The sequence below is a fragment of the Mus caroli genome, unplaced genomic scaffold (genome assembly GCF_978045245.1).
Source record: "Mus caroli unplaced genomic scaffold, Mus_caroli_1 scaffold_8, whole genome shotgun sequence".
NCBI classification, from domain to species: Eukaryota; Metazoa; Chordata; class Mammalia; order Rodentia; family Muridae; genus Mus; species Mus caroli.
This window is the reverse complement of record NW_028227263.1, coordinates 86,189,974-86,211,856: the sequence shown is the minus strand read 5'-3', so window position 1 is coordinate 86,211,856 and position 21,883 is coordinate 86,189,974. Positions and strand designations below refer to the sequence as shown.

Sequence of the window (21,883 nt, the reverse complement as noted above, 5' to 3'; positions counted from 1 at the left end):
CCCTCTACTTAAACTCTCCAAAAAAAGATGACAGAATACTGCAGAGATTTTTTGCTATGAATATGAGAAATCTGTTTTGCCAACTTACAAAACAGTAGTGATTGGCTACTTACTCTCTTATGAATGTTTGATTAAAAGGCAGCCCCAGATAAACCTTTACATAGAAAGGATGGTGTGTCTCTCTCTCTCTCTTCTCCATTGATATAGCCACACACTTTCATACTTCCTTGGTCTGAATACCCAAGACTCTTTAAAGGCCACCATTAGATAGTACACAGTTGCAAAGAAGTGTTGTGCAATATGGTTTCCCAAGTGCTGGTCTCCTGATGCTTACTGCCATTTATTGAGTGGATTTGATGCTATCCAGAATTCCAGCTAGGATATCTCTTTTCCCGATATTTTCCCCAAGTTGGCAAGAGTGTCCAAGCACTTGACAGTGCTACATAAACCTTTGACAATTCTCTAGTCTCTGTATATTACTGAACCTTGATGTTTTTGTTTGTTTGTTTGTTTGTTTTGTTACTATTTCTCTGGAAGATGAATTCTAGGGCCCATCCCACAGTCAAAAACACTGACTCAGAATTGTCTGTCTAAAAGAATTACTGGGCCAAAAATGAAGAAAAGACTGAGGGAAAGAAGGTCCAATGAGAAGCCCAAATCAGGATCATTCTCAAGGGGAAGATCCAGGCCTGTCACTATTACTGATTCTATGATGTACTTACAGATAGGTGCCTATCATTATGGCTCTCCAAGAATCCCAACATTTAGCTGACTGAGACAGAAGCAGATCCACCCAACCAATAAACAGAAGCCCAGGACTACTGTGGTTGAATTAGGGAAAGGCTGGAAGAAGCTAAGGAGTACAGCAACCCCATGATAAATCATCAGTCTAAGACTCGTGTGAAGTGCTAATACAACCTATTGCTGTCAGTACTAAAAACTTGTTTTTATACCACAGAATTATGAACTAGTCTCTGGTATATGAATGTAGTTGCCACATGAAATAAAACTGATTTTTTTGAAAGTGTTACTTTTTATTAATACATTACAAACGCAAAGCATTATTCACAATAGGAACTACATACTATAGTTACTTCAGCATAGATTGCTTTCTTGATCCCTAGACAATATAATATATCTTACAACTGTAGTGCAAGACTTGCACCTCGCATAGAAAACAGGTTCCATACATCCAGCTATCAACAAAAACAAGTTCTAGGAAGCAAATACCTACCCCCTAAGACTAACAAAAATGTCTTTAGCAGGGAATTTAAATTTTTCTAACAATTCTTCATTTGATAAGTATTTTTTTTTTTGCTTTTCTTTTTTAGTAATATTCCCTTTGTCAAACATCTGCAAACACATTTCTAAAATGAAACCACTGACACTACTTGATGGAAAAATTTCAAAAAGGAAGTCTAGTCTTCACTTGAATGTCAAGTTGTAGCTACACACTCCATTAGTAAAATCTGAAATAAAATTATTCTGTTAATCTCTTCACAGTTTCTTTAAAAAAATATTAGTGGAGATAAATTACCAACTTTAAAAATCTAAACTCATGTTCACTAAACAAAAATAAATTTAGTTTTAGAACATTGCCTGTTAATGGCAAAGTACTATAAATAGTGCATGTTCAACTTTTCTCAACTAATTTCTATAAAATATTTGATTTAACATAAGATGAGGAACTTATTTAGTATTTAAGGAAAGAATCCAACATCTTTCCTAGTACAGAATTTAACTCAGAATATTTAAGCAAAAACCTAAACCTTTAAAAGTACAATTTCAAAAAAGTTCCTAAGGTAGATTTGCTTCAAAATTTTAGTGCATTTCGAAGTACTTGTAGCTTCACACATGGACACCTTTGGAAGACCAACTGTGCTCTTTATATTATTGGAAAATCAGGGGTTTTTCCTTCTTGTCTGCAATTATGAAAAGTTTTTTTTTCCATATTTAAAATGAAATGTACCTTCAGAACTTTCATCTTTAGTTGTTAGGAAAACCAAAATGCCCATGTCACTGTTTGGCCCAGAATGTAGAGGTGATAAAGCTGGCTGTGAGGAGAGCCCTTTCAGGCTGCTTGGCCTTTGAGACTGTGTCTTGCAGTGTTGCCTGGCCTGGCAGGGACCTCCTGGGCTCTAGCACTCTTTCAGCCTCTGCTTCAAGCAGCTGGGACTACAGATGCATGGCAGCACACTGGGCTTCTATATCTTTCGGGAAGTTTTCACTGTCTATTTGGAAGTATTGCTTTTAATTGAATCAAACTTTAAAAACAGCAAGGTTTCCCAACAATAACCTGTTTCTTTCTGGCAGCTGATAAGCACAACAGTCAAGTTATGTATTTGGAAAGTGTTGCCCTAAAACTAATCTAGTAAATGATTTAAGCAACAGACCAAAATCACTAGAAAGTGTCTTCGGGGCTGCACTTTAACAGTGTAGTTGGGATGAGCCAAGTTGGGATGACTGGCTGTGTAAGAACAGGCACCCTCGAATGGCTTTCTAGCACAGAAAGGGAGAGCAGGTCCATTACCAGGGCACTTGGGGCTTCATGGGTAGGCACTCTCAATAGTTCCCTCTTATTTACTGTAAGAGGCTATTTTTTGGTTAATAAATGCTTGACAGGGTATTTCTTTAAGAAGCAAATTGAGAATATTTTCAAGCTATTAACCAAATAAAAATGGAAAATTTGCAAAGTACGCAGAAACCAATAGTAAGTGACAATGTTTTATTGTTTTGCCAGGCTCTCTTCAGAGTAAGCTACTTATTACACAATATGAAAATAATGGCTTCCTATATAAAATGAACCACTCTAATTCTAAGTAAGTTAAATGTCACATTTAAATGTGCTTCATAATAACTCTATTTATCCTTTCCCACTGTGGTGACTATCCCACCGTCTCTGTCCATAAAGACTCACGGGGAGGACTTCCATGGCCTGCTGTGCTCTGCTCTGGAGTGGCGATAGGCTCTGTTTGGGCATGCTCTGGGTTTCTAGACCAACCCTTTGTGGACATTATGGGCAACTATGCAGAGAGGGCAGGAAAGGAGCCTCTGAGGCTGTCTGGAAGCATCTTAGTGGGATGATGCGCTCACTTCCTCTTTGGTCATCATAGACTGGGAAGAATAAAATAATCAGTGTGGCTGTCAATCTTACCTGACACCAGTAATACGTGCAGAATGAAAGATTCAGATTGGAAAAAGGCATCTAGCACTCTAGTATATTTACCTGTGGCTTTAAAATAATACTCAAAATATATAAATACATATATAAATGAAAAACTAAAAACTAACATGTTTACACATTAAATGAACAGATATCTCAAATACCAAACACAATTTTCAATTTAGCCCCAAATTTCAACTTCCAAGATTTTCATTTTATAATTTAAATTTGAAAAGAACTGTTTTATGCTTCTCCTTGAGAGAAATATTTATTACACTGAAAAAACTACTGGTTTTGGTTGTAATGAAACTAATTCAACTTAAGTTATGTGAATGAAAATGGTATTTTAATTAGGAGCAAACTTAAAGGCAGTTTGTCTATAAATACTGAAATGTTATAAAAGATTTTATGAGAAGTGTGCCATTTTAACATATGGCAGAAAGAACATTAGCTGTAATGTATATCCTGAAGCATCAGGAGTACAGATAACCCTGGGAGTCCTTATGGACAAGTGTAGGAAACTGATTACAACTGTACTTTAACTCTCATAGGTCTAAATAAAAAAGACAGCAATGCATCTAACTATCTAATGCATAAATAACCCTGACCAGACTTTTATGAAAAGTTAACAAAACCCTTTCTCACTATCAAACTTCTATTTTATAGACTAGAATGTATAAATTTTAAATTAGCATATACCTTATTAGGGATGATCAAACTAAAAACCAAACTACAAACTCTCAAAAGGCCAAACCAAGTGAGAACAATGTTGATTGTGTTCAGTGCTGGTTGTGTTGCCCTCTTGCAAAATGACAGGCAAAATCGTACTTGTCTTTACATTTGACCCACATACATTACACTGAAAGGGGCTGTCATACCCATGGCACCCCATGTGGACAGTGTAAAGGACATTGTCTGCAAAGTACACGTCACAGTGCTGGCAGTGATGTAGAAGCTGAGGATCCTGCACCGGCAGGGTTGGAGCTGGAGTGCTTGGCTGGCTGTTTCCTATGCTAGGAGTACTGGTGTGGGCACTTGGCTCACTGCTGGGCCCTGCCACTGGACTGTAGTTCCTCTGACTATGCGATGGCCAAGGTTCCGGACTTGTGGGGGAGGAGCTCTGAGGAATACTTGCTGACACAACAGAGACAACTGCTTGGGCAGAGGGCTGCTGGATCATGAAAGGCTTTTCATCAGGGCAGGCATCTACATCAGGAGAGGCAGGGTTTTGGTTTTCTAGTGGCAAACTGGACAACTGTCCTGCTAAAGTAGAGAGCTGATTCAAAGGGTTGTCAACCATGAGTTCTTGGGGGTCCCTTGGCAGGCCACCAGTTGGTGTAGTTTTAGCCATAGCTTCATAGGAGTCAGTCTGAATATTTGGGATTTTTTGTGTAAAATCATTAAGGTAGTCTGGTTTCTAGACCACCATGGAAGGTGGACTTAGGTTGATTAGTGCTCTTCTGCTATACCCCAGATTGCTTGTTTTCTTTTGTAAAACCCCCCACATTTTCTTGCTGCTTAAGGAAGACCTAGTACCTTTAATTGGTACCATTTTATGTTTGTGCCTTCGATGGTGGGACAGGTTACTTCGGTCACTGCAGCGGGAGGAGCACAATTCACATTTGTATGGTTTTTCCCCAGTGTGAGAGCGCATATGGGCTTCAAGGTGGCGCTCATAAGCAGATGCAAATGGACAATTGTGACACCTGTGAGGCTTCTCGCCTGTGTGGATCCTGATGTGCTCAATGAGCCTGGCCATTCCTTTGCTGGCATAGCTGCAGTACCGACACTTGAGCTTCCCATCGAAGGTCCTTTCAAACCCGTCTACTAACATTCCTGAGTTTTCATCCAGGGAAACTTCAACAGACGGGTGATCAAGGCCATTTTGATCGCCCTCTGTTCCAGCTCCCTGAAGAGTCTCTGCTTCTTTGTCCCCACTAACTGATCCCGAAATCATGTTCACATGATGCGTCTGCTGGGTCAGGTATTCCTGGAAATCTTTTACAAAGTCCAAAGGCTCTTTTTTTTTTTTTTCACCCATCTTGGTGCTTTTTTTTTTCCCTTTCTTTCTTTCTTTCTTTAAGTTGAAAGTCTGTTATATCTCCTGACAACCGCAACGAGGAATCCTCACAGTCCTTTTCACTGCTATCGCCGCCACCGCCACCGCCACCGCCTCAGCGTTCATCAGTGTAGCAGCTGTAGCCGCCATATTTGTTGTGTCTCATAAAACTGATTTTTACACAGGTTATTAGTACAAGAGGCAGATCATCAAAAACCTTACATACTCTTCTAACATTCCTTGTACAACAATACAACTCTAAATATAGACACAGATATCAGAATAAAGAATTTGAAAAAAAAAATCTTATGCTCTTAACATAAGACAAAAACTAAAAGAAAATTAAAAAAGAAAGATTTTAATGTGAAACTTTTGTTGATTTATCAAATACCGTTAAATATATATAATGTCAATGGCTAAGGTTTTCTTTGCAATTTTATTGTATTTATTCCTGAACTATGTGGAAACACTTCATTAACTAGTTTATTTTTTATATAGGTTATGGCATTTCCCTGTTCTTTCAGGTGTCATATGTTATCTGTCTTGGAAGAACTGCATGCTATTCATTTTTTTTTTAAATTTTATTTAATTATTTACTTTACATCCCGATGAGAGCCTTCGCTGTAACTACTCCCATCCTTACAAACCCTCCTTCACACCTTCTACACACTTTGTTAGGAGAGGCAGTGTCCCCCTTGGCTACAATCCTACCCTGAGGTATTTAATCCCAGTAGGTCTAGGTACATCATCTCCCACTGACTCACAACCAGGTAAGGGACAGGGATCCAATGGAAGGGAAAAGAGACAAACACAGACCTCACTCCACTACTTAGAGGACCCATATGAAGGTCAAGCTCACATTTGCTACGAATGTGTAAAGAGTCTAGGTCTACTGCCTGCACGGTCCCTCTTTTGTAGCTTAGGTTCTGTGAATCCCCATTGTCCCAGGTTAGTGAAAACTTTGATTTTTTAAAGATAATGGATTTTTTAAAATTTTGTTATTAGATTTTTTTATTTACATTTCAAATGCTATCCTGAAAGTTCCCTATACCCTCCCCCATCCTGCTCCCCTACCCACTCACTCCCATTTCTTGGCTCTGGCGTTCCACTGTACTGGAGCATATAAAGTTTGTAAGACCTAGGGGCCTCTCTTTCCCATGATGGCCGACTAGGCCATCTTCTACTACATATGCAACTAGAGACATGAGCTCTGGGGGTAGGGCCCTCATTTCAGGAGCTAGAGAAAGCACCCAAGGAGCTGAAGGAGTCTGCAACCCTATAGGTGGAACAACAATATGGTAATGGATTTTTTAAAGTGAGTTTTGTTTTTCAGAATTATGGGCATTCTCTAATACTGGAAAAGAAACTTAAAAATATAGTTACCTTCCAATGTTCCATTATCTGTAGTTTACAATTCAATCACAAGCTCAAGATTTTAACTCAACCATCATTGTAATGAAGAAAAATATCAAGCAAGTGGAGACATTCATAAAGGATATTATAAATAGTCTTACATTTGAAAGATTATTTTTTACTATTCCTTTGCATCTCTAGGATTGTGAAAGATTTGCTCTTAGTGTTCATTCTATTAATTTAAAAGAGCCAATGAAGAGGTATCTATAGATAGTTCTTTCTCAAGGTATGGCTAACAGTCCTACATTATGTCAAAAATTTGTGGCACAAGCCATTCAGCCTATAAGACAGAAATGGTAAATAATATATATTATCCTTTACATGAATGATATCTTACTAACAGGGAAAGATTCTCAGGACTTGTTTCTATGTTATAGAAATTTACAACAGGCATTATCTGATAACGGATTACAAATAGCTTTAGAAAAATTACAAACTCCAGATCCTTATAATCATTTAGGTTTTAGGCTTACAGATCAAGCACTTTTTCCTCAGAAAATAATTATTCATAGGGACAATTTAAAAACTGTAAATGATTTTCAAAAACTGTTAGCTGATATTACTTGGCTTCGTCCTTATTTAAAGCTTACTACAGGAGAATTAAAACCCATATTGGATATTCTTAGGGGAGTGCTGATCCTACATCTCCTCAAGTTTTAACTTCAGAAAGGTTGTTGGCCTTAACAACAAATAGAAAGTGCTACTGAAAAACATTTTGTTACTTATATAGATTATTCTTTGCCCTTACATTTGTTGATTTTTAATACAAGTCATACATCTACAGGACCTTTTGAGGTCAATTGTCTGAGTCTGAAACTTGTCACACAGATCCTACTGGAGGTGTTGTGTCACAAACACCATTCTTGTTAAAAAAAAAAAAAAACTTTTTTATATTGGTCATATAAGAGATCATTCTGATCTTCCAGGAACTTTAGCTGCAGGCAACAACTGTATTGACAGAGTTTTAAGAGAAGAAGCTTTAGTTTCAGATCCTATTGCTTTGGCTAAATGTGATCATAATAAATTTCATCTTTCTAGTCATACCTTAAGGCTCTGAAATAAGATCGTTAAGGAGCAAGCTAGAATCATGGTAAAATCATGTCCTGACTGTCTTACATTGTTTCTAGTTCCTCATCTGGGGGTTAATCTATGAGGCCTTATGCCCAGTCATATTTGGCAAATAGGTATAACTCATTATTCAGAATTTGAAAAATTTAAATATATGCATGACATATATTGACACTGGTTCAGGATTCATGGGTTTTATTGCTATGAGATTGCCTAAAATCATCAAGACAGATAATGGCCCTACTTATACTGGAATCAACTATTCAATTTTGTAAGGAATTTGGAATTGAACATAAAACTGGAATTCCTTATAATCCATGGGAGAAGAAAATTTTGAACTACACATAGCACTCTGAAAAATTGACTTTTGCAAACAACAAATGGGGAATCATATCCTCATACACCACAAAAATTTTAAAAATTTGAAGCCAAGGAACACTGAGTGTGGGGAAGAGGGCATATTTGTGTTTTTTCTTCAGGATGCTGAAGATGAATGCTAGCTGCCAGAGTGGTTAATGAGACATTCTGATGCTGTGACAAAGAATGATGCTGATCGTGAGTTTGTATAGAGTGTCATGACAATGATGATAGAGAAGCTCTATTGGTCTTATGTCCCTGACCCACACTTTTTTTACACTAACAGTATAGGAAGTCCTTGAAATTGTCATAATGGTAAACAACACTAAGTTGTTGGATATACTTGCTGGAGGAAATTTCACTGTCAATAGAGAAATTAATTACTAAATATTTAGAACTAAAATCTTCGTATGCTTTTGTGGGAGGCAGAGCTACCACAAAAGCTCTGAGTATTTGAGCTGGAATAGCCCCCCAGTTATTATTGATCATCCCAGTTCCTAAGGGCCTAAGTGAAAATAATTAAAAGGAAGGAGATGCTCGGAGACATGGCCTCAGCCATGGCCTTGTGGAAAATTTCTAGCTCACATAAACAGCCCTGAGAGAAAATTTGTGGTCATAACAGAAAGAGAATTTGTGGCTATAGAGGATACTGTGACCGTTGGTTCCAGAAGCTGAAGATTGCTACCAGATCTTCGGAGAGACCCCGGGTTCTATCCCCCTCCCCAGAAGCCTCCTCTTTCTTGTATTCCCATCCCAGAATAAAGTTTTTCAAAGCTTGATCCGTCTTTCTCTCATTATTCTTGTTTCTTGTCCCTCCCACAATTTTCTCTCCTGCCTTAGGTCCTTGCTGATTATCCCTGCAGGCCTCTGGGTCTGCACGTCTTAGAGAGACCACACTTTGCACTGGATCACTGCTTCTTCGGTAAGTGCAGGCTGTGGCAAGTTGAGTCTAGACATAGAAGAAGCTCAAGAAAAGTGAGTCCTGACACGAGCGTTTTCCATAGGAAGCGAACTGATATGCCAATTGAAATGTTGGTGTCTGAGATATTATACTTGTTGCTATTAAACTGTGAAAGGTGTCCTTAGCCTACTTGTCAGTGCCATTAGAGATCTAGTAAAGATGCATTTCACCTGAGTAGAGTGAAGTGCAAACTAAGCATCTCCTGTATCTCAGAAAAATGACAGTCACTTATTGACTATTTTGTTCAGCAAGGATAGTCTCAATTTCATTGTGGAAAGAAGTCCTAGGGTAGCATCAGGATTTGGCTGACAGGCCCAGAAGATCTGAAAGACATTCCTGTGAAGTAGAAACTTGCGGGGACCAGCTTACCTTGTCTAAGTGAAACCTAACTTCTCACTGCCCTGCTTTTCCATATTTGTACAGGGTCCTGGTTTCAGACAAGGCAATGGGCAGTTTTTCACTTAGTGGTCAGATATGCCACATTTCATGCAAGCTGTAGGTGGAATACTCCTGAGCTCTATAATCTTCCTTGGCAGAGATATGAGATGTGAGGCCGAGTGCTGCTACTTCTTTCTGTCACAGGAAACTTTCCAATTAAATATTTTAAATGCACTATCCATCATATATCAGAAGAATTTGTGAATCATTTCTCTATTAAGTATATTTAAACTAAACAAACTCAGTTATTTTTCTTTTTTTTGTCTTTATTACTTTTTATTGAAAATAAAATTTCCATGCAATACATTTAATAACAGTTCCCCTCCCTCATCTCCTCTCAGATCCTCCCTAAGGCCCCACCTGTCAAACCCCCAATCCTCCTCCTCCTCTTCCTCCTCCCCCCCTCTCTCAAACAGGCAAATAAAACCAGAATAAAGCAAAACAAACAAGCAAGAAAAAATATACATATACAAGCAGAAATACACAGGCATATATTACAAAACTTATAAAAAGCACATAATGGGAAAGCATACTAAGATCCATAAGGTTAAAAAATACCGAAAGAATTATAAAACAAACCATCTCCAAAATTACCATTGAATTTCTTTTATGTTGGCCATCTACTATTGGGCATGGAGTTTGTCCTTTAGAGTGGTTTATAGATACTCCAACTGCAAAATAACTGATTTTTACCTAGTGAAAAGTTCTCAACTAGGTTAGGTATGGTAGCTCCTGTCCAGTTCACCTCTCTGTTCTGGGACCCCCAATCTGACTTGGACCTGTGCAGGCCCTATGTGTACTACCACAGTCTCTGTATGGTCATACATCTGTCAGTCCTGTTGTGTGTTTAAGGCACTCTTTCCTTGATGTCTGTCATCCCAATTGGCTCTGACAAACTTGCTACCTCCTCTGCTACTTAGCCCTGTGAGCCATGATGGGAGAGGTTGAGTGTAGATGTGCTGTTTAGGATTGTGTATGTACATTTGTATGATAGTACACATCTTGTAGCCAGTATGTAGTTGGATATTGGCTTTCTCCATGGCTCCCTTGTCACTACGCACCTTCACTCTGGAACTTAAGCTGCAATATATAAGTTGCATTTGATTGTGATATTTTACCACATTAACAGTAAAGTACCTAATACACATGGCATTTGTTTTGACTTATTTAATCTATGAACATTTCTGTTTCTCCTTTTCTTTTTTTAATATATTTTATTATGTATTTTCCTCAATTACATTTCCAATGCTATCCCAAAAGTCCCCTATACCCTCCCCCCTCTCCCCCATTTCCCTACCAACCTGTTCCCTTTTTTTTTTGGCCCTGGTGTTCCCCTGTACTGGGGCATATAAAGTTTGCAAGTCCAATGGGCTTCTCTTTGCAGTGATGGCCGACTAGGCCATCTTTTGATACATATACAGCTTGAGTCAAGAGCTCCAGGGTACTGGTTAGTTCATAATGTTGTACCACCTATAGGGTTGCAGGTCCCTTTAGCTCCTTGGGTACTTTATCCAGCTCCTCCATTGGGAGCCCTATGATCCATCCACTAGCTGACTGTGAGCATCCACTTCTGGGTTTGCTAGGCCCCGGCATAGTCTCACAAGAGACAGCTATATCAGGGTCCTTTCAGCAAAATCTTGCTAGTGTATGCAATGGTGTCAGCGTTTGGAAGCGGATTATGGGATGGATCCCTGGGTATGGCAGTCTCTAGATGGTCCACCTTTTGTCACAGCTCCAGTCTTTGTTTCTGTAACTCCTTCCATGGATGTTTTGTTCCAAATTCTGTTCACTTTGGTCTTCATTCTTCTTGAGATTCATGTGCTTAGCAGATTGTATTATATATCTTGGGTATCCTAAGTTTTGGGCTAATATCCACTTATCAGTGAGTACATATTGTGTGAGTTCCTTTGTGATTGTGTTACCTCACTCAGGATGATGCCCTCCAGGTCCATCCATTTGCCTAGGAATGTCATAAATTCATTCTTTTTAATAGCTGAGTAGTACTCCATTGTGTAAATGTACCACATTTTCTGTATCCATTCCTCTGTTGAGGGGCATCTGGGTTATTTCCAGCTTCTGGCTATTATAAATAAGGCTGCTATGAACATAGTGGAGCATGTGTTCTTCTTACCGGTTGGGACATCTTCTGGATATATGCCCAGGAGAGGTATCGCTGGATCCTCCGGTAGCTCTATATAGAATTTTCTCAGGAACCGCCAGACTGTTTTCCAGAATGGTTGTACAAGCTTGCAATCCCACCAACAATGGAGGAGTGTTCCTCTTTCTCCACATCCTTGCCAGCATCTGCTGTCACCTGAATTTTTGATCTTAGCCATTCTGACTGGTGTGAGGTGGAATCTCAGGGTTGTTTTGATTTGCATTTCCCTGATGATTAAGGATGTTGAACATTTTTTCAGGTGCTTCTCAGCCATTCGTTATTCCTCATGTGAGAATTCTTTGTTCAGTTCTGAGCCCCATTTTTTAATGGGGTTATTTGATTTTCTGGAGTACACCTTCTTGAGTTCTTTATATATATATATTGGATATTAGTCCCCTATCTGATTTAGGAGAGGTAAAGATCCTTTCCCAATCTGTTGTTGGTCTTTTTGTCTTATTGGCAGTGTCTTTTGCCTTACAGAAGCTTTGCAGTTTCATGAGGTCCCATTTGTCAATTCTTGATCTTACCGTGCAAGCCACTGCTGTTTTGTTCAGGAATTTTTCCCCTGTGCCTATATCTTCAAGGCTTTTCCCCACTTTCTCCTCTATAAGTTTCAGTGTCTCTGGTTTTATGTGAAGTTCCTTGATCCACTTAGATTTGACCTTAGTACAAGGAGATAGGAATGGATCGATTCACATTCTTCTACATGATAACAACCAGTTGTGCCAGCACCATTTGTTGAAAATACTGTCTTTCTTCCACTGGATGTTTTTAGCTCCCTTGTCGAAGTTCAAGTGACCATAGCTGTGTGGGTTCATTTCTGGGTCTTCAATTCTATTCCATTAGTCTACTTGTCTGTCACTATACCAATACCATGCAGTTTTTATCACAATTGCTCTGTAGTAAAGCTTTAGGTCAGGCATGGTGATTCCACCAGAGGTTCTTTTATCCTTGAGAAGAGTTTTTGCTATCCTAGGTTTTTTGTTATTCCAGATGAATTTGCAGATTGCCCTTTCTAATTCGTTGAAGAATTGAGTTGGAATTTTGATGGAGATTGCATTGAATCTGTAGATTGCTTTTGGCAAGATAGCCATCTTTACAATGTTGATCCTGCCAATCCATGAGCATGGGAGATCTTTCCATCTTCTGAGATCTTCTATAATTTCTTTCTTCAGAGACTTGAAGTTGTCATTATACAGATCTTTCACTTACTTAGTTAGAGTCACGCCAAGATATTTTATATTATTTGTGACTATTGAGAAGGGTGTTGTTTCCCTAATTTCTTTCTCAGCCTGTTTATTCTTTGTGTAGAGAAAGGCCATTGACTTGTTTGAGTTAATTTTATATCCAGCTACTTCGCCGAAGCTGTTTATCATGTTTAGGAGTTCTCTGGTCGAATTTTTAGGGTCACTTATATATACTATCATTTCATCTGCAAAAAGTGATATTTTGACTTCATCTTTTCCAATTTGTATCCCCTTGATCTCCTTTTGTTGTCGAATTGCTCTGGCTAGGACTTCACTTCTCAAAATTATCATGAGGAACTCTGAAACCTAGTTGTTTTTTTTGTTTGTTTGTTTGTTTTGTTTGTTTTGTTTTTTGTTAAGTTAGGGGAGTTAAGTTCCTTTTACATACAATTAAGGAGGAGGAAAGTTTCTACAGTCAATGGGTTCATGTAAGTGTCAGGACATTTATATATGCATAGTCGTTATCTCCTAGGCTGTCTAGATATACAGTCTCTACTTTTGCTGTGCCACTTTTCTCCCTCAGAGGATATGCTTCACTTCCCATTTTAAACCCACATCAAAGTAAAGGCACACATTTTAAACAATGCACCAGCAGCATTGCAGTGACAAGCTATTAGTCACCATTAGCATGCTTTGTTTTCTGAACTCCTGAAGGACACAAAGGACTAACTACTAGTTACCCTGTAAACTGATCAGTAAAGACTGAAATCCCCTCAGGCATGTAAGTCTACAACAAAGTCCTTTACTGCTAGTGCACTCAAACCAACCCTTCTTCAATTTCAGGCATTATCCACTTTGAAATCAAAGCACAGTTTTCTCAATAATTTTCAGTATATATATATATATATATATATATATATATATATATATATATCAGAAACACTCAATAATATTTCTGGCTGAAAATCAAAGTGTGATCATTTGGTCAGACAGTCTAGATTTGGGAACCTATATTTATCTATTCACAGGACATGTACCAGGAACTGAGTTATTGCTAAAAGGGGATTAAAAATAAGAGTGACTGTTCACATTGACAATTCCTTGATATATCAAGGAGGAATCAGCTTTTACTAGGAAGTGCATTGATTCTGTGCCCTGCTTTTCCAGACCTATGACTTTTTTTCTAGTTTATATAGGAGAAATCTCTAGACATAAAATATAAAACCTCACAACTTCTTGGGAACACAATCCTATTCTACTTTGTATTAGAAGAGGTAAAACCAGACTGTGAATTCCCACTTTACTCATCATGGTGATGTTGGACCCCTCAGTCAGGAGCTGCTCTGAGTAATGTAGGACAGTCATTCCCACATCAAAGTATTGCTCCTTAATTGCTATTCATGTGCATTACTTTGAGTAGAGGACTTCTAAAATTCATGAGACAAAATCCCCAAGAAAATACATTGACAATAGTAGATATCTGAATTAAATTAGACATAATTTCTTGGGAAGAGCACAAGACTAAGCCTTGAATAAAATGAAATATAAAAAAGTTTTCCATTAATGAATATAGCTAGAAAACATTATCTTGAGTAAAGTAACCCAGTCACACAAGAACACATATAGTATGTACTCACTGATAAGTAGATTTAGGATGAAAACTTGAAATGATCATGATGACTCACAGAACATATGAAGCTCAAGAAGGAGAAAATCCAAACAGTGGGTGCTTCAGTCCTACTTAAAAAGGGAACAAAATAATCACAAGAGGGAGAGAGAGTGAGGGACTTGGGAGGGAGAGAGGAAAGGAAGGGGGAATAGGAGGCAAGAGCAGGTGAGGGAGGAGATAGAGGAGATGTATAGAAGGTCAGTAAATTGAACAGTGGTGTGCAGCAGTTGGGTGGGGGGTAGCTACAGGAAAGTCCCAGATGCCAGGAAAGCAAGAGATTTCTAGGACCTAACAGTGATTACAGCTGAAATACTGAACAATGGGGAGAGAGAATCTGTAGAGACCATATCCAAAAGTTAAGCCAAGTTAAGTCCCTGGTCAAGAGATGGGACCACCTACTCATCTCAAATAATTTAATCCAAAATTGCTCCTGTCTAAAAGAAATATAGGAAAAAAGAGTGAAGCAAAATCTGAAAAAAAGGTCATTCAGAGACTGCCCCACTTGGGGATCCATCCTTTATGCAGCCACCAAACCCAGACACTATTCTGGATGCCAAGAAGTGCTTGATGAGAGGATCCTGATATAGCTGTCTCATGAAAGGCTCTGCCAGAACCTGACCAATATAGATGCAGATCCTTGCAGCCAACCATCAGACTGAGCACAAGGACAACAATGTAGGAGTTAGGGGAAGGGATGGAAGATCTAAAATGGTTTGCAACCCTATAGGAAGAATAACAGTAGTAACCAAACATACACCCCAAAGCTCCAAAGGACTAAACCACCAACCAAAAAGTTCACAGGGAGTGTCCTATGGCTCCAGCTGCACATGCAGCAGAAGATAGCCTTATCTGGCATTAATGGGAAAAGAGGCCCTTTCTCTTAAGATAGCTTGAGGCACCTAGCAGCACAGCCCTGCTAGGACTGTGAGGTAGAAGTGTGTGGGTAGTGGAGCACCATCATAGAAGCAGGGGTGGGGGATTCAATACGGGGTCTCCTGAGGGGAAACATGGAAAAGGGATAGCATTTGAAATATAAATAAATAAAATTACCAATAAAAACATTAAAACATGGAAGATAATCCCTAAGAAATGTAATTAGGGAGGGTAGTCATCTAGATGAAGCATGAAATAATTTCTTGAGAAGGATAGAAAACTAAGCCCTGAATATAATTAAATATAAAAGGGTTTCCGTTTTTGTTTAGAGATATAATGGCAGCAAAGTAGGATTTAATGATATTTGAGTTAATTGGTATATAGGGTCCCTAGGTTCTCTAATTTTCCCCTTGTTCCTCTTTAGATACATGGTGGTGGTCCTTCCCCTTATTTCTCTTAGAAATGCCATACAGGAACACAAATCTCTTAAGTCAATTAGCTCATTTCTACCTCAACTCTTCAAGTATCTCTATTGCTGCAATTGTTGATATATCTGTATCAATCATATTACAAAAGAGAATCTTTAACTAATGCTGTGTACCATAGTGGTATCTTGATACTGTCCTTAGTTTCCTCTCTTTTCTGATTCTAAATCTTTCACTTCTATAGCTATATTAGCACCTATAGGTACACATACTAGTCTTTACCAGCTTTATCTGTCAATGTATTATTCTGAGAGGTGTTCAAGCTTCTTCCTTTAATATTTCTAAGTATTTCAATATTTTTATTGTTGCTTCTGTCTATTGAATTATTATTGGTGTATCTCAACGAACTCCTTATATTTCACAACAATATTATCCTGTATAATGGTCCACAAAGAACAGATATTGATAAAATTACAAAGGGCATACAAGAACACAAGATAGTATGCAAGAAATGTAATTAGAGAAGACTTTATGTTTCCAGAAAGAAATTAGGCAATACTGTCAAAATGCATAAACACATGTGACATACAAAAAAAGAAGTAATTATCATGAACACAATGTTAATGAGGAGATATATACAAGTCAGAAGAGATTCTTTGTTAGGTAGGGACACAAAAATCTGTTGGATAAATTTCTTGTAATTTGAATATAGAATAGGAGTCTGGCATAACACAGAGTTAATTGACTTTCCACTACTCTCATGACATGCTTGACCGCATGGAAAGGAATGGGAGGCAAGAAAGTGAGAATAAACTATAACAGCTACTATTTGGCAAATAGCAGTAACAATTTAACCTTGACTTTCAAACTTGTTGGTCTTCAAAGAAGAACCTCTGGAGATCTCGATGGCAATAGATGGATATTAAGTAAAATTACTAGTGTTATATTTCTATAACCCAAGAGGACATTGCATGTTATGTGGGATTTTGTCTTCCTAAGTTTACAATTCAAATATTTCAGATCATTTTAGGTGGCCAAGTGAGAATGGTTCCTGCTATAGCAGTTCTTAAGAGTGGATGCTCCAAGAAAGTGTAACTCACTCTCCATCAGAAATTAACTCCCAAAGTGACTCATCCTCATTTCAGATTAGAAAGCACTGTAATACTGAGACAGCAGTGATGCTTCAGAGGAAAGAACATATTTCTTGTACAGAAAACAGAAGCAGCTTTCTCATATCAGGGATTTGAGGATTTCCAGAATGTCACTACTTATGGGTTTTTATTTGCTCTACCGGCCACAGGTTTTGGAAGAAATAGCACTCTTTCTTCCTTAGAACATTTTATTATCAGTATTTGACTGTAATCAGCTGACAGCTATACTATTGCTAGAATCCTGCCTATAAAACCTTCAGTCCAGTTATCTTTATTTGCTCCGGTTGCCTCTCTTTGGAGGAGTGTGTATATTCATATATGAAATGGCTCAAAAAACCAATCAGTAAAGACATCTCAATCCAAAAAATGAAATGAACAGCCCTGCAATAATCTTCAATACTCCCCATGCTTCTAATTGATCTGTTTCTCATCCCTAAGTGTTTCAGCCTAAGAATTGAAAGTGAAAGTGTAAGGTAGTGAAAATATAATTTACCCTGACCTTTAGCTCCAACTACCAACAAAGAAAATCAGCCAATGGTGCCTGGAGCCTGATTATGTACCTGGCTACATTGTCTAGTCCGTGGTTGTCTCTAATAAAGCACACATTTCTGTCCATGCCTTTCTAATTATAACTCCTTGCTGCCAAGTAAAGCTTGCTGCTCACCTGTATCTTTTTCTCAAAATGTTATGATGACATCCATAAATTATTCCACTACATAAGACATTATGGTTATTTCAGTATCCTACACAAAGGGCCTTTAGAGTTGAAAATGAAATGAAGCTGCAGTGGTTGGGCACCCTGAGGAGCCCAGCAGACTAGAGAACCTTCAGCCCCACTCTGCACCCCCAAATTACACTCCCCTTCTGGCCTGTGATTACTTCTGGGACAGGTCACCAGATTACCTGCTCCTTTGAAGACACCAGAGTTTAAAGGCCTCCCAGGAGTTTGTTTTCACACAAGAAAACTGACATAACAGTCTGAAAGAATCACTGGAGTTCTTCTGCACACAGGGTGATAGACCTCATAGTCTGAAGGTTTCCCAAGAGAACAGTTAAACCCAAGGCAACAGACCTCATAGTCTGAAGGTTTCCCAAGAGAATAGTTGCACACAGGGCAACAGCTGAATGGCTCCTCTGAAGACCCCACAATCTGAAGAACTTCCAGGATATGTGCAGCAGCCAGGGCAACAGATAAAGAGTTTCTCTGCCCCATGAAGTCCTCAGAGTCTGAATCGTCCCAGAAGAGCTACTATGGTCAGGGCAATAGGTCACTGGTATGCATGCCCCTCTGAAGAATATGCAGTCTGAAGGACTCACAGGATATCTGCAACAGCAAGGGCCACGGGCCTCAAAAGTGATCTACAAGTGACACAGAAGGCAGGCTGCAGATCACCTATAACCAGGGATAACCAGGTGGTGAGAGGCAACCACAAGACCATAAGCAACAGAAGTCAATATACTTTGGCAACATCAAAACACAGTTCTTCCAAAACAGCAATGTACCAATGTACCAACACACCTGAAAATCAGGAACCTGACTTAAAATTCTATCTCATGAAGATAATAGAGTCCTTTAAGAAAAATAGAAATAACTCACTCGAAGAAATGCAGAAAAATACAGGTAAACAGATAGAAGCCTGTAGAGAGGTCACAAATAAATCAATTAACGAAATATAGCACAACACAGTAAACAGGTGAAGGAACTGAATGAAGCTCTCCAAGACCTAAAAGTGGAAATAAAAACAATAAAGAAAACACAAATGGAGACAACTCTGTGAAATGGAAACCCCAGGAAAGATGTCAGAAACTACAGATATAAGCATCACCAGTAGAATACAAGAGATAGAAGGATCTCAGATGTAGAAAGTACTTTAGAAGATGTTGACAAAACTATCAAAGAAAATTCAAAACATCCAGTAAATGCAGCACTTGATGAAAAGACCAAATCTAAGAATAATGGGTGTAGAGGAGAGATAAGATATCCAGCTCAAAGGACCTGAAGAGATCTTCAAAAAAATAAAAATAAAATAAAATAAAATCATAGAATAAAACTTCCGCAATCAAAAGAAAATTACGGCCATATATGCACAAGATGCTTATAGAACACCAAATAGATTAGATCAGATGATAAAATTCTTTTTTACATAATAACTGCAAAATAAATGCACCAAACAAATAAACAATATTAAAAGCTGCAAGGAAAAATGGCCAAGTAACATATGCAGGCAGACTAATCAGAATTAGACCAGACTTCTCAACAGAGACAATAAAAGCCACAAGGGCCTGGACAGATATCATGTAGACCTTAAAAGAACACAAATGCAAAACTCTCAACATAGATGTGAAATCCAAAATATCCCAGGACAAAACATAATTCAATCTATCTACACCTCCTGCCTTACAGGGGTTTCTAGAATGAAAACTCCAACACAAGAGGGTATCTAGACCAAAGAAAAAAAGTAAGATATTAATCATCTTACATAAAAGCCAAAAGGAAGAATCACATGCACATAATGCCACTTTCAACAGCAAACATAAGAAGAACTAGCATAATATGTCTTTAATATCTCTCAATAACAATGAAATCAACTCCCCAATAATAACTCATAAGCTAAAAGACTGAATATGCAAACAGCATCCAGCATTTTGCTGCCTAAAAGAAACTCACTTCAATGACAATGTCATATACTACCTCAGCATAAATGGATGAAATGGTCCCAAGAAACAGGCTGAATGTGCCATCCTAATATCCAATAAAATATACTTTCAACCAAAAGTTATCAAATGAGATGGGGAAGGACAATTAATATTCATCAAAAAGAATATTCACCATAAGAAAGTTGCAATTCTGAACATCTATACCCCAAGGGAACCAATATTCATAAAAACTTTAGTAAGCTCAAAATTCATTGAACTCAACACAATACTAGTGGGAGACATCAACATCCTACTCACACTAATGAACAGTTCTTTGAAACAGAAAATAAACACAGATATATTGAAAATAATAGATGTTATGAACCAAGTTTACTTAAGAGATATCAATAGAATATCTCACCCTTAATCAAAAGAGTAGCTTTTTGTCAATCTCTAGCAAGAGTCTTGTACGGAATGAGAGCCAGACATCAACCAGGAGGATTACTGGAAAATTTTTTATATGAATAGTTTTCTTTATCTGGTTTTTCCTCCTACTGTGTTAATATATGTTTAGAAATGGGAAAGAAAAAAAAAAAGTTTGAGACCAATCATGAAAGAGATCTGAAAATGATAAAGATGGTAAGTCTGTTGTTACCATGGAGATTTTTCCATCAAAGCTCCTCCATCTATTCTCACCGCACCCCTGCTTGTTGCATTGGGAAGAAAAATAAAGATAAATTAGAAGGAGAAAGACCAAAATATTAGGTAGTTACTCTTTGGTTCCTGGCTCTAACTCAAAAGAGAAAAAAAAAAAAACTCTCCACTAATACCTGTTCCTTTAAGCCTGTATGTGAGTAATGATACCTATAATAAAGCCTCTAGTTATGTCTAGGGACTGCTGCTGTTAATAATGGGCTGCAAAATGTACTCCAGTGCTGAATATTTTTTAATCTTCCTAGGCCTGTAATATGAGTAGCTATGCATTTGAAGTTTATCTCACTAGTAAATATATTTATGCACATTACAATGAACAAACAATGCACTTGAATTATCTAAAATCATACATGTGTAGAGTTTCATAAAGATATTTATCACAAAGTATACCTTGTCTTAAATTATAATAAGGGTAAAGAAACAACATATTTGATAACAGAAGTTATTCATTTAGAATTCTTCTTATAAGGAAGCTGAGGTAAAAACTACCATGAAGGCACACATTTCTTTCACTGCCATTTGCAATTTAAAACATTAGGGCATTAACAATTTTCTACACTTATATGTGTGTAGTTTCTACAATAAGAGGCAAAGACTGTTGTTATCTTTTCAGTTACCTTTTAAGATATCACTTGTGCAATACACAATAAAGCTTCCAAGGATTCTACTCCAACCCTTGTTTTGTACCCATTTTCTGCTAATATTTCATGCTTGTTTATTCAGATTCTGATTAATTTCTCTTAAATGAGCCCCAAAACCTGATAAATCCTCAAAGCTTAGCATTGTGTTAGATACATAGAAGCAAAGTATACAGATTTTGGATAGAACATTAAGACAAACTGCTGAGCCACAATAATATAGTGAACTAAATATAGTTTGTTTTTTTTTTTAACCAGTAAAATAGAGATGATAAACTTGGCAAAGACTTTGAGATGAACCTTTTCTGTTCTTAATAACTGTTAATAAGTACAAACCTAATGAGATACAAACTTCAATTATAATCCAGGTAAGGCATGTCTTGATAGATTCATCCTGTTAGCATCAATTGATTCTTCCATATATCAATATTTAGATAAAATTAAATTAAATTGATGTTACTAGTTTATGCACAAGTATAAAAACTAGAATTTTATAAATGTACTACAGAATTACACAGAACAACCATAGGATTATATATAATAAACACAATTGAAAAATGTTCAGTGATACTAAATAGTAGTTAAGACTGAGCAATACAACTTAACTAACATACATACTATGATTTACAGAAACTTGGTGGTGGCTGAAAACCTTAGTACATTAAGCTCCATAGTAAAACACAAAAAGAAAAGAAATTGTTCTTTTTTGTTAAGCTTTTTCACTGGAGTGTATGCAAATTATTTGCTTTAATATCTTAATGAATGAAGTAAGCAGATTTGTAAGTATGAACATAAAACTATGGTCTCAACGATAATATCATAAACTTAATGTTAGAATTTGGATTGACATGTAATGTTAAACATCTGTTATCTTTGGTGTTAGCAAATTAATAAAAACAAATTTGCATTGTTTGGGTTTTAGTAATCTCAGAGAGTGGTGAAATACTCTGTAAGATGATGTGAGAAAATGTT

At 37.5% G+C, this 21,883-nt stretch overlaps 1 pseudogene; it reads right to left on the bottom strand.

The window, feature by feature from the left end:
- Positions 1-3,304: 3,304 nt before the first annotated feature.
- LOC110288974 (zinc finger protein Pegasus pseudogene) lies at positions 3,305-5,204 on the bottom strand (annotated as a pseudogene).
- Between the last annotated feature and the right edge of the window lie 16,679 nt (positions 5,205-21,883).